This window comes from Diceros bicornis (genome assembly GCF_020826845.1).
Source record: "Diceros bicornis minor isolate mBicDic1 chromosome 6 unlocalized genomic scaffold, mDicBic1.mat.cur SUPER_6_unloc_1, whole genome shotgun sequence".
NCBI lineage: Eukaryota > Metazoa > Chordata > Mammalia > Perissodactyla > Rhinocerotidae > Diceros > Diceros bicornis.
In genome coordinates this window covers 685,554-695,733 of record NW_026690919.1, presented here as the reverse complement: position 1 = coordinate 695,733, position 10,180 = coordinate 685,554, and the positions used below count along the sequence as shown (strand labels likewise).

The following is a 10,180-nucleotide window of genomic DNA, read 5'->3' as shown; positions in this document are numbered from 1 at the left end:
AGACATTTTTCCAAAGAAGATATACAGAAGGCCAGACACATGAAAAGATGTATAACATCACTAATTATTAGGGATATTCAAATCAAATCTACAATGAGAGATCACCTTACACCTGTCAGAATGGCTATAATTCCCAAGACAAAAAATAACAAATGTTGGAGAGGATAAGGAGAAAAGGGCACCCTCACACACTGCTGGTGGGGATGCAAACTGGTGCAGCCACCAGGGAAAACAGTATGGAGATTTCTCAAAAAATTAAAAATAGAAATACCATACCTTTCAGCTATCCGACTACTGGGTATTTATCCAGAGAAATTGAAATCAACAATTCAAAGAGATTTATGCACCCCTGTGTTCACTGCGGCGTTATTCACAACAGCCAAGACATGGAAGCAACCCAAATGCCCTGCTACAGATGAATGGATAAAGAAGATGTGCTATGTATTATATACAATGGAGTACTACTAAGCCAGAAACAAAAGACAAGATCATTCTGTTTGCAACAACCTGGATGGACCTTGAGGGTATGATGTTAAATGAAATAAGCCAGACAAAGACAAATATGCATGATTTCACTCATATGTAGTAGATAAACATACACAGGGATAAAGAGAACAGATTAGTGGTTACCAGAGGGGATGGGGGCTGGGGGTTGAGTGAAAGAGTTAAAGGGGCACATATGCATGGTGATGGATAAAATTTAGACTACTTGTGGTGAGCACGATGCAGTCTATACAAAAATTCACAAATAATAATGAACACCCGAAATTACACAATGTTAACACGCTTTAGAATTTCAATAAAATAATGAAAAAAAAATAATTCATTCTTTTTTATGGTTGAATAGTATTCTACTGTGGGGATAGACCACACTTTGTGTATCCGTTCACCCGTAGATGGACATTTGGGTTGTTTTCCGTTTTTGTCTACTATAAATTGGTTGTTATCAACATGTGTGTACAAGTCTGTGTATAGACATACGGGTTTATTTCCCTTGGATGGATTCCTAGGGGAGGAATGGCTGGGTAGACGTATGTAATAACTAAAGACACATCCAAGCTATTTTTCACCAGCACTCGATGAGAGTTTCAGTGAATTGACATCTTCAACAACACTTGCTATAGTCAGTCTTTTTAATTTTAGCCATTCTCAAGTATGGTGGAATCTCAGGATGACTGTCACTTACATTTCCCCAATGACTCATGTTGTGAAGGAGAAGGCAAGCCACACACAGACTGGGAGAAAACATCTGCAAAACATATCCCTAGAAAAGGACGTGTATTTATAATATATAAAGAGCTCTTACAACCCAATAGTAAGAAGACAAGCAACACGTCATGCCTTACCAGGAGACAGCAGATGAGGCCTGTGATGAGCACCAGGATTCCCGCCAAGCAGATGAGGATGAGAGCCCAGACGGGGTGGTCTGCGGAGACAAGTGCTGGGATGAGCCACCTCCTGTCATTGCCCCAGGGCTCCTGCTGACCCCACTGTGCCTCAACCATCCTTGACAAGGGTTGGCCAACTTTCCTCATCATCCAAGACCCTGTGCGCATGGTTCTCTTCGATGAGGCACAGCATCAAGATACTCGCCCCCTACCGTGGGCTGGGGCTTCCTGCAGGTTTACCAGGCTTCTCAGTCAAGGTGTCATCTCTGTTGGGAGAATATTCTGGAAGTGAATGAAATGGAGAATGCATGTGAGTGTGTTTCACTCTTTTTAATAAAACTTTTTAGACACAGAAAAATAAAGGGAGAGTCTCATAAACATCCATCATCTAATTTAACCATGTATATTCCATTCAATTAAAACAATATTTCATCAATGTATAAATTATTAACACTTGCCACCCTTGATTCATCCCATGTTTTCAATGAAATATTAAAGTCAAGTAGACATCATCATGTTTCACACCATTTTAGTTTCCATCTCTAAAAAGTGAGCACACTTTGCTACAAAATCCAAGACCATTATCACAGAACAAAAGTTTAATAAATTAAACCAAATTCATACCTCTGGGCACAGAGGACTGAATTTGAGATGGACTTTCTTAGGACGGCTTGGGGGAGAATGTGTCATCACAGTTGGCAAGCCTATGGGATCTCTCTAAATTTGTAAATTCCCACTCAAAAGTGTTCTTCCTTGCCTAGAAACACATTCATCCCCTTCTCCTTTATCTATTTGCTTAATATTCATTTTCTAGGATTAACCTACAATGTAATATCCTGCAGGAAGTCTTCTCTGATTTCCACCTGCAAGTATGAGTTTGTTCACATCAAATAATTGATAATTTTCAATTCTCTATTCTTGTTATTGCCAGCTACAACATAAACTCCAGGAGGGTAGGAAACGCAGCACCCAATGGGCATGGGGGGAAGGGTGCAGGTCCCCCTACTTGTACCTCTACCCAGACAACCTCTTAGAGGAGTGCTGTCTGATATGGAGCAGCAACAAGTCTCTTTTTGAATTAAAATTAATTTTAGTTAAACAAAATAAAAATTCTAACCTCAGTAACATTAAAAATCAGTAACAATAAAGACCAGTCACAATACCATCCTTCAAGCACTCAACAGCCACATGCGGCTATGCACTGGACAGCACAGATAGAGCATTCCACCACTGCAGAAAGTTCTAGCGCATTGGTGCTCATCTAGAGCGGGACTTGGCAAACTATAGCCTGTGGACCAGGAACCACAACCACCCCCAAACCTGTAAGTCTGCTTCACACACAGCTGGAGGCCCTCACTGACCATCTGGCCCAGTGGCTCTCAGTGCAGAGATAAGGAAACAAAAGTCCAGAGAGGGGAGGTGACTAGCTTGAGGTCACAGAGCTGTCTCGGAGAAGGTGAGGGCCTCCCATACTACACTGGTGTCCTTTTCTCTCTCTCAACGGTGGGTAAAGACTGGGGGACTATGCCACCTCCTGCCAGCCTGAGAAAGTTCAATGCTCTCTCAGCCCTAGGCCTCCAGAGTCCCCAGAATGGCCTCACTTCCTTTCCCAATGACCAGGGAGCCTTACCATCCCCAAGGACACTCTTCCTGTCCAGGGTCAAGTTCTGCAGCTGGGTACCATTCTGGGTCAGCCACAGGAATTCCTCATAGATGGCAACTCTGTCCAGTCTCTGTGCCAAGGCGGCAAGGTACACAGTGAGTCCACTCCAGTGTGGTTACTGTGGGGGACAGACCTGGAAGGACCCAAAGGATGATCAAGGGTGTCTGGAATTCTACTCTGATTCTAGATTCCCTGCTTCTGGGTCCTGTCCAAGAGAACTTTCTGCAATAATGTAAACATTTGTCTGCATTACCAAATACACTCATTATTAGCCCCATGTTGTTATCGAGCACTTAAAATGTGGCTAGTGTGTGTGAGTGAGGAACTGAATTTCTCATGTAATTTCATTTCAAGTAATTAATTTATAAATAAATAACTACAGGGAGAACATTTTTCAAACTTTGGAGTAAGGACTTCTGCAAATGCATAAAAACAATGAGAACACTGGTAAAAATGGTCGAAATCATCTTTTCAGAAGTCTAGAAATTAATCAAAGGCTTGTAAGAATCTGAGGAGGGTTTAGTGAAGACACACAGTGGAATCTTGATAAAGGGAGGAAACTTTGTGGCACTATAACTTGCACTATTCCCATCCTGCTCTCACAACATCCTCCATAACTGTGAAAACCGTCAGTCTCAGAACCATGGTGGCTGAGACAATCCGCAGCACAGCAGCCATAATGGGTGTGGAGCTCTGAAAAGACCCCTCCCCACCCAACTGCAACTAGCTGACCTGCCTGGCAGCTCCCCGAAAACGCCCCATGTTCAGGGCTTGTCGTTACTAGACTCAGAGCTTGCCCAAGGTGGAAAGTCTGTCCACAAGGCACTAGCTAAAAACAATCAGCGCTAATTGTTTTCTATTGTAGTTGCCTGAGGGAGTGACACCAGGAGAGGCAGGCAAGAGGTGAGCCGACAACTTAGAAGAAAAATTGGGGGAATGAGATCTCCACAGGGGGCTTTGAAAAGCTCCAGTGTATTTGTAGGCATCTGGAAGGCCACAAGGGCTCAGGGATGTGGCACGCCCAGAAAAGACTTGAAAACGTCTGAATCTCTCACCTCTAGTTGGAGCGGTGTCTTAATATCTGAAAACTAATTATGTAATACACCATATTAATAGAATAACGGCCAATACCACATAATCTCGACCATATACATAGAAAAGAATTTCACAAAATACAACGCCCTTCATGTCTAAAAAAGAAAACACTCAACAAATTAGGAATATAAAAAACTTTCCCAACCTATAAATAGCTTCAATGAAAAACCCACAGCTAACACCATATTCAATGCTGAAAGACTAAAAATTTCCCCCTAAGACCAGGGACAAGACCATGATGTCTTCCCTCATCTGATATGTTAATCACAGGTACTAGAGTTTCTAATGAGGGCAATTAGGCAAGAAAAAGGAATAAAAGAAACCCAGATTGGAACAGAAGAGGTAAAACTATTTGTTTTGCAGAGGAGAAGATATTGTATATAGAAAAACCTAAAAAATACAGCCCCCACACACACACAATATGTGAATCGCATCCCACCAGGTGTATAAAAAATTTCAATTGCCCCATGTGGTTAGCGGCTCCACTAGTGGAGAGCACAGTTAGACTGCTGATATTTGTTGAAAGTCTCCAGAAGAGGAGGAGGAGGATGATGCTGGAGGTTGGTGGCCCCAAATGTTAATGCTTTTCTCAACTCCCGAAAAACCTATGGAAGGAGATGGTAAGATTAGCTGATAGGGATGTGGGGGAGAATGGGCACCATGTCAGTGACTTCCAGATCAAGGATGTGTCACGGGAGCTCAGAGCCATCAGTCACCAGCTCAGCCAATGCTTCCAATCTCCTCAACCTACATCAAGTCGGTGACCAGGCAGGAGTGGAATATGTCTCATAGCTGGCTGCCTCTGTAGAGCTTGGTGACCTAGAACAAACGGGAGGGAGAGTGGGAGAGATGGAGGTCTCCTGGGGATGCGGGGCCCCACTGGAGCCAGTGAAAGATCACAGACCTTGGGGCAAGGGAGACCTGACTTCAAATCCTGGCTCTGCCCCTAACTCATTGTGTGACCTTAGACACAATACTCCCCTTTCTGAGCTTCAGTTTACCCACGTGAGAAATGGGGAAGGCAGCTAGGATATCACCTCTGGAAACTGAGAGAACCCAGACACGCAGGGAATGTGAAGGATTGAAACAACCATGTAACAGATGTAAGTCAGGCAGAGGAATGAGGGTGCCTTCAGGGCAAGGAGAGACGGGACAGGGGAGACCCCACCTGGTCCTGGGTGTCCCTCAGCAGGGCGGCGTACTCCGAGGATGTGGGCTCCGGGTTGCTGTGGTTCCAGCTGATGCTGCGGAAATGCAGCTGGTATTCTCTCCGCATGCATAAACTCCAGGGTGCAGAGCCTGGAGCCACCGAGAGGAAGAGCAGACAGGTGGAGACTCTCAGCTCCCAGCACAGAGGCATGGAGGCCCACGGGGTCACGGTGGTGGGTGCAGACAGCGTCCACACAGGTGGCTCCCCCATCCTTCACAGGCCTGGGGAGAGAGGTACATGGGGAATCTAGAGAGAGGTCCTGAAACCTCTGGGGTGGGGGCCAGAACAGGAAGGAGGAAATGGGAGGTCAGAGGGGAGACTGAGAGAGGGGTGGTAACAAAAGTGGTCATTAGGGGCAAATACTCAGGGGAGGGTCTCACCTGAGGGAGACCAGTCTGCAACTCAAGGAGAAGAGGCCCAGGCTGCTCTTCTTGAACAAGGATCCAGCTGGGGAGGAAGGAGGAGGAGGAGGAGCAGGAGGGACAGGGATTGGGGGAGGGGCTGGGTGGGATTTAACCCAACAGGAGCTGCTGGGACCAGGGTCTCACCAGGCTCTGCAGGACCCTCTCAGTGGAGTGGAACGTGGCTGAGCCATTGCTCCTGTCTGATGAATACTGGAGGGTGGAGATGGGGAAGGTGACTGTGAGGGTCTTCAGGTTGTGCCCCAAAGCTACAAGACGAGAGGGAGAGCGATGGCCATCACTGAGAGCTGGCCTGAGACCACACCAGAGTCCTGCACTCATTATCATCTGGCGTCTTCTCTCTCAGGGGCACCACCACCCACCCGTGTGGTCACCCAAGTCAGAACCAGCACATCTGCTCAGCTCCTCCTCCCTCCCAGTAACACCCATTCACCTTGAACACTGGTCCTCACATACACTCCCTCTCCATCCCTGTCCCAGCTCAGGGGACTTAACTTCCTTCACCCGGACCAACACCCCAGCAGGCTCACTGGATGCTCTGTCTAAAGGATGTTCTACATGGACCACTAGAAGGATCTTTCTGAAATGAATACCTCACTAGGGCCACCACTGCTCTAGTACCACCCATGGCTCCCTATGGCCTTCAGTGTTAGTTCAACCTTCTTGACCTGGCACTCAAGGCTCTACTCAATCTGGCTCCTGCTGACCTTTCAGTCTCATTTTATCCATGTACCGCGGGTTAAACTTCATGCTTCACGCAACCCAAATTCGTTTCAATTCTCCGCATATGGCATATTGTTTCTGGCGCAAGCCTTTGCTCATGGAATCCTCTCTGCCAGAAAAACTCTTCATCCTCTACCTGCCTGGGTCCCTCCTGCTCATTCTTAAAGACTCTATTCAGGTGAAACTTTCTCTAGCAAGCTCTTCCTCTGCAAACTATGCCAGTGCCTCTTCCCAAAACCTCCCACACACTGTTATATTGGTGTGTTAATTTCACGAGGCTAGGGGCTCTCTGAGGGCTGGCCTCAGACTGAATCATTGGTATAATCTTTGTGATCAGCACCATTTCCTCAAAACCAGAATCTCACACTGTGGCTGCCCAGCTCCTGGATCACAACTGGCTGGTGGAGGTGTGGGGCTGGAGAGCTTCTCTTGGGAAGGAAAAGGGGCCCCCAGACACTTGTGGTGGCTTCTGGTGGCACAGTTGATGATCAAGTATGCAGGGACGTGGTGGCCGGCTCGGGAGCTGTGGCGAGGGCTGTCTCAGGGAGGGACAGAGTGGGAGGAGCCCCCAGGCTCACCCGGGCTCCAGCAGTGGCTGTGCCAGGACCACCATTCACAGGTGAAGCATAAATGAGAGTGAGGGGAGGGGTGACTGTGTGAGTAGAGGGATGAGCAAGCCTGTGGATGAGAGGAGCCCGAGAGAGAGAGATAGGTGAACAAGAGAGACTGAACACAGAGGAGAGACACATGGACGGGCAGAACACTGGACACATGGATGGGACACCTGGAAAAGGAGGACCAAGGGCGGGGCTTCAGGAGAATTAAAGTGAAAACCACGTGGGGTCAGAATGTGGTGGAGAACACGTCTGTCACTAAGGCTTTCTCACCCTGGGCTGGAACTCTCCACCAGAACATGGGAGAGAGAGAAGGGATGAGTTAGGGCCCTTCCAGGTCCTTCTCTCACCAAGGACAGTGGGTGCAGGAGAACCACTGCTCCCCAACCCCAAATGGGGATGGAACCCAGGAGATGAGGGCCAGGAATACTCACTGGTAGTAGTCAGGGCCACAGCTCCATAGGTGTCAGCTGTGGAGAGAAGGTGAGAGGAGCTGAGCAAGAGTTGGGGTGAACATAAAGGATTAAGGGAGAGGGAGGATATAGGGAGCTTTGTGGGAAAAGCTTAGGGAAAAGCAGAGGGGAAGAGGGGAGGGGTGTTCAGGGGGGATGAAACGAGATGGAAGGTGGCTGGCCTCAGTCATCACCCCAGAAGACTGCACCCCGACCAGAAGGAGACAGAGATGGATCACAGCTCACTTTAGAGCAATGGAGGCAACACAGAACTATGATAGGGACAGAGAGCACGGCTGTAGCCCAGCCCCTCAACACTGATGTAGAGGCTGTCCCCATCCAGGGTGAAGGAGCCCAGGTGGGTGACGCCCTGGCTCTCATGGCTCAGCTCCCAGTAGAGTTGCTCTCTGTCCAGCCCAGGACGTGCGGGGGTCAGAGTGGAAGGTACAGATGATGTCCACCCCACTGGCTGCCCACCTTTCTCAAGCCTGAGGGAGGAAGAACATGGGGACGTGGAATACTGAGCAGGGGTCCTTCTGAGGGTGGAAAGCGAGAGAGTGGAGGGGGAGGAGCCTGAGCGAGAGGCTGAAGGGGCTGCCCTGATGCCTGGAGGGGCTCTCCTCGGTGTCTCCCGTCTGAGACAACCCCCTCACAAGTAAGGCCTGACTTCCTTTAAGATGTGGAGGGAGGCCTGTGAGTGGCTAAGTGGGGTGAACACACAGACCTGGGTGAGGGGGCGCCTGCAGGTCTGCACGGACAGCAGCGAGGAGCACAGTCAGTGCCCTGTGCCATCTGACACATCCAGGCAAGAAAGTACCGTTACCTTCTCGCGGTTCTACACTCCAAGGTCTTCTCTTTCTACTTCTTTCCTACTCCACAGCCATCATCCAGGCCTAGGGAACAATCACCTTATTCGTAACCTTCTTCCCAACACCTCCTATCTGCCTCTTAAGTCTACATTCTTAACCATGAAGTCCATTTTAACCCACATGCTTAGACCAAACGCCAATCACATCACCCATCTGCTCGCACCTCTCCAGTGTCTTCCCACTGGTCTTAGAACAGAGTTCAAAGTCACGCCTGACCTGGTCCAGCCTGTTCCCCTCGCTGGTCTGGCTCACACCCCTCCCCCTGTGTTGACTCGGCTCAGCCATCCCTCTTCTCAGTTCATGGACACACCAGGCTCTCTGCTTCAGGGGTGTCCTCCTGCGGGTCCCTCTGCCTGAAACGCTCTCTTGAACACACTCCCACACCCTCACTCCAGTCTAACCCTCCAACCACCTAAATCCAGTCCCAACTCCAGCTCTCAAGCTAAATATCAGTCCTTCTCAAGAGCGCTTCCCTGCCCCCTCCGGTTTAGTCCCCTTGTGCCAAACTCCCACATCACTCTCATCATTAACTGTCTACAATCCAAATTCCCTAACAGAATATAAATCCCATGGAGGTGGGACAAGGTCTGTTTGGTTCTCCAGGTCCCCACGCATCTGGCCCAGGGCCTGGCTCATCAGATGAGGAACCATCCTGGTTTGAACGCTAAATGTCCTGTGTCCTGGAAAACCCCTCTGTTCTGAATAAATGAGGATGGTGGGTCACCATAAATTGTGCACTCAAAGAATATCTACTGCATGACAAGCACACATTCCCTCAAGAACGTCCCAGGAATGCTAGAATGAAAAAGGCACACAGACATACACACACAATTAGGAGAGGCCAACAATTATATATAAAATTACTTAACAAGATTGTCTTCAACCTGAATCACCAGACTGTTATTTCAGAAAGGACTCAAGAAGCAAAGTTAATTCCCTTTAGAATGTGAGGTGGAGAGGACAATCTTTTTGGAGACTAGTGCCCTACCCTTCTATCTAAAAGGTGTTGCTTAATATTCCTCCAAATGATTTGAAATCTCATAAACAACAATATGCTGAAAATAAATCCGGCTGCTGGTCAATTTAACTTTCCATTTCTGTTACTAACATAAAGAAGTTCAAATCATATTTTTCTCCAGGTGTCTGTAAGATTTTGAATCTTTGTGGAGCATTTATAGGTCTTTAGAAGTCAAATTGAATAGGCCTGAGGAATGTTGCTGAGCATCCCTGCTAATATTTAATGAGATGTCTTGTAATACTACATATACATGTAAAACATTTATATATTTATATTTATATATGAAATCCTGACTTTTGAGAATTCGGAATGCAGGTAAGTCTATATTTCTTTACTGTTACACATATTTACACTTATTTACATATATTTGTTTAATGTGTTCTTCTTTGCAAATAACTGTATTTTCTGAATTATTTACACACAGAGCCTCACACACCTTACCATCTTTCCCTTGAATATAATCCATCAAACATAAATAATTTTTCTCATGATACCGTCACTCTCAGTGAGTCCTTGTGCTGACAACCTGAGCCCAGGAAAGCCCACTGGCAGGTCTTCTGCACAGCAGAGGCTGCTGGAACCTGTTGGTACCAGGTCCACAGGGTACTCACCTGGTCACACAGAAATCCACGGATCAGCGAGGACAGGTGGACCCTGAGCCTGGTTTCAACTCAAACTTGAGCCCCCCAGACACTTTTCTTTTCTAACGGAAAAAAAAAACAAAGA

General features: G+C 47.4%; 1 long non-coding RNA gene across 2 annotated transcripts; it reads right to left on the bottom strand.

Annotated features, from left to right (window-relative positions):
• Positions 1 to 5,423: 5,423 nt before the first annotated feature.
• Positions 5,424 to 10,177, bottom strand: LOC131402304 (uncharacterized). 2 transcript variants are annotated; one of them, XR_009218512.1, is made up of 5 exons: positions 10,066 to 10,177; positions 7,550 to 7,585; positions 5,905 to 6,026; positions 5,737 to 5,803; positions 5,424 to 5,577 (listed from the first exon to the last, which is right to left on the bottom strand). It is a non-coding gene; the product is annotated as an uncharacterized LOC131402304 (long non-coding RNA). The 2 variants fall into 2 exon arrangements; XR_009218513.1 differs by lacking the exon at positions 5,737 to 5,803 and having other exon boundaries at positions 10,066 to 10,174.
• Between the last annotated feature and the right edge of the window lie 3 nt (positions 10,178 to 10,180).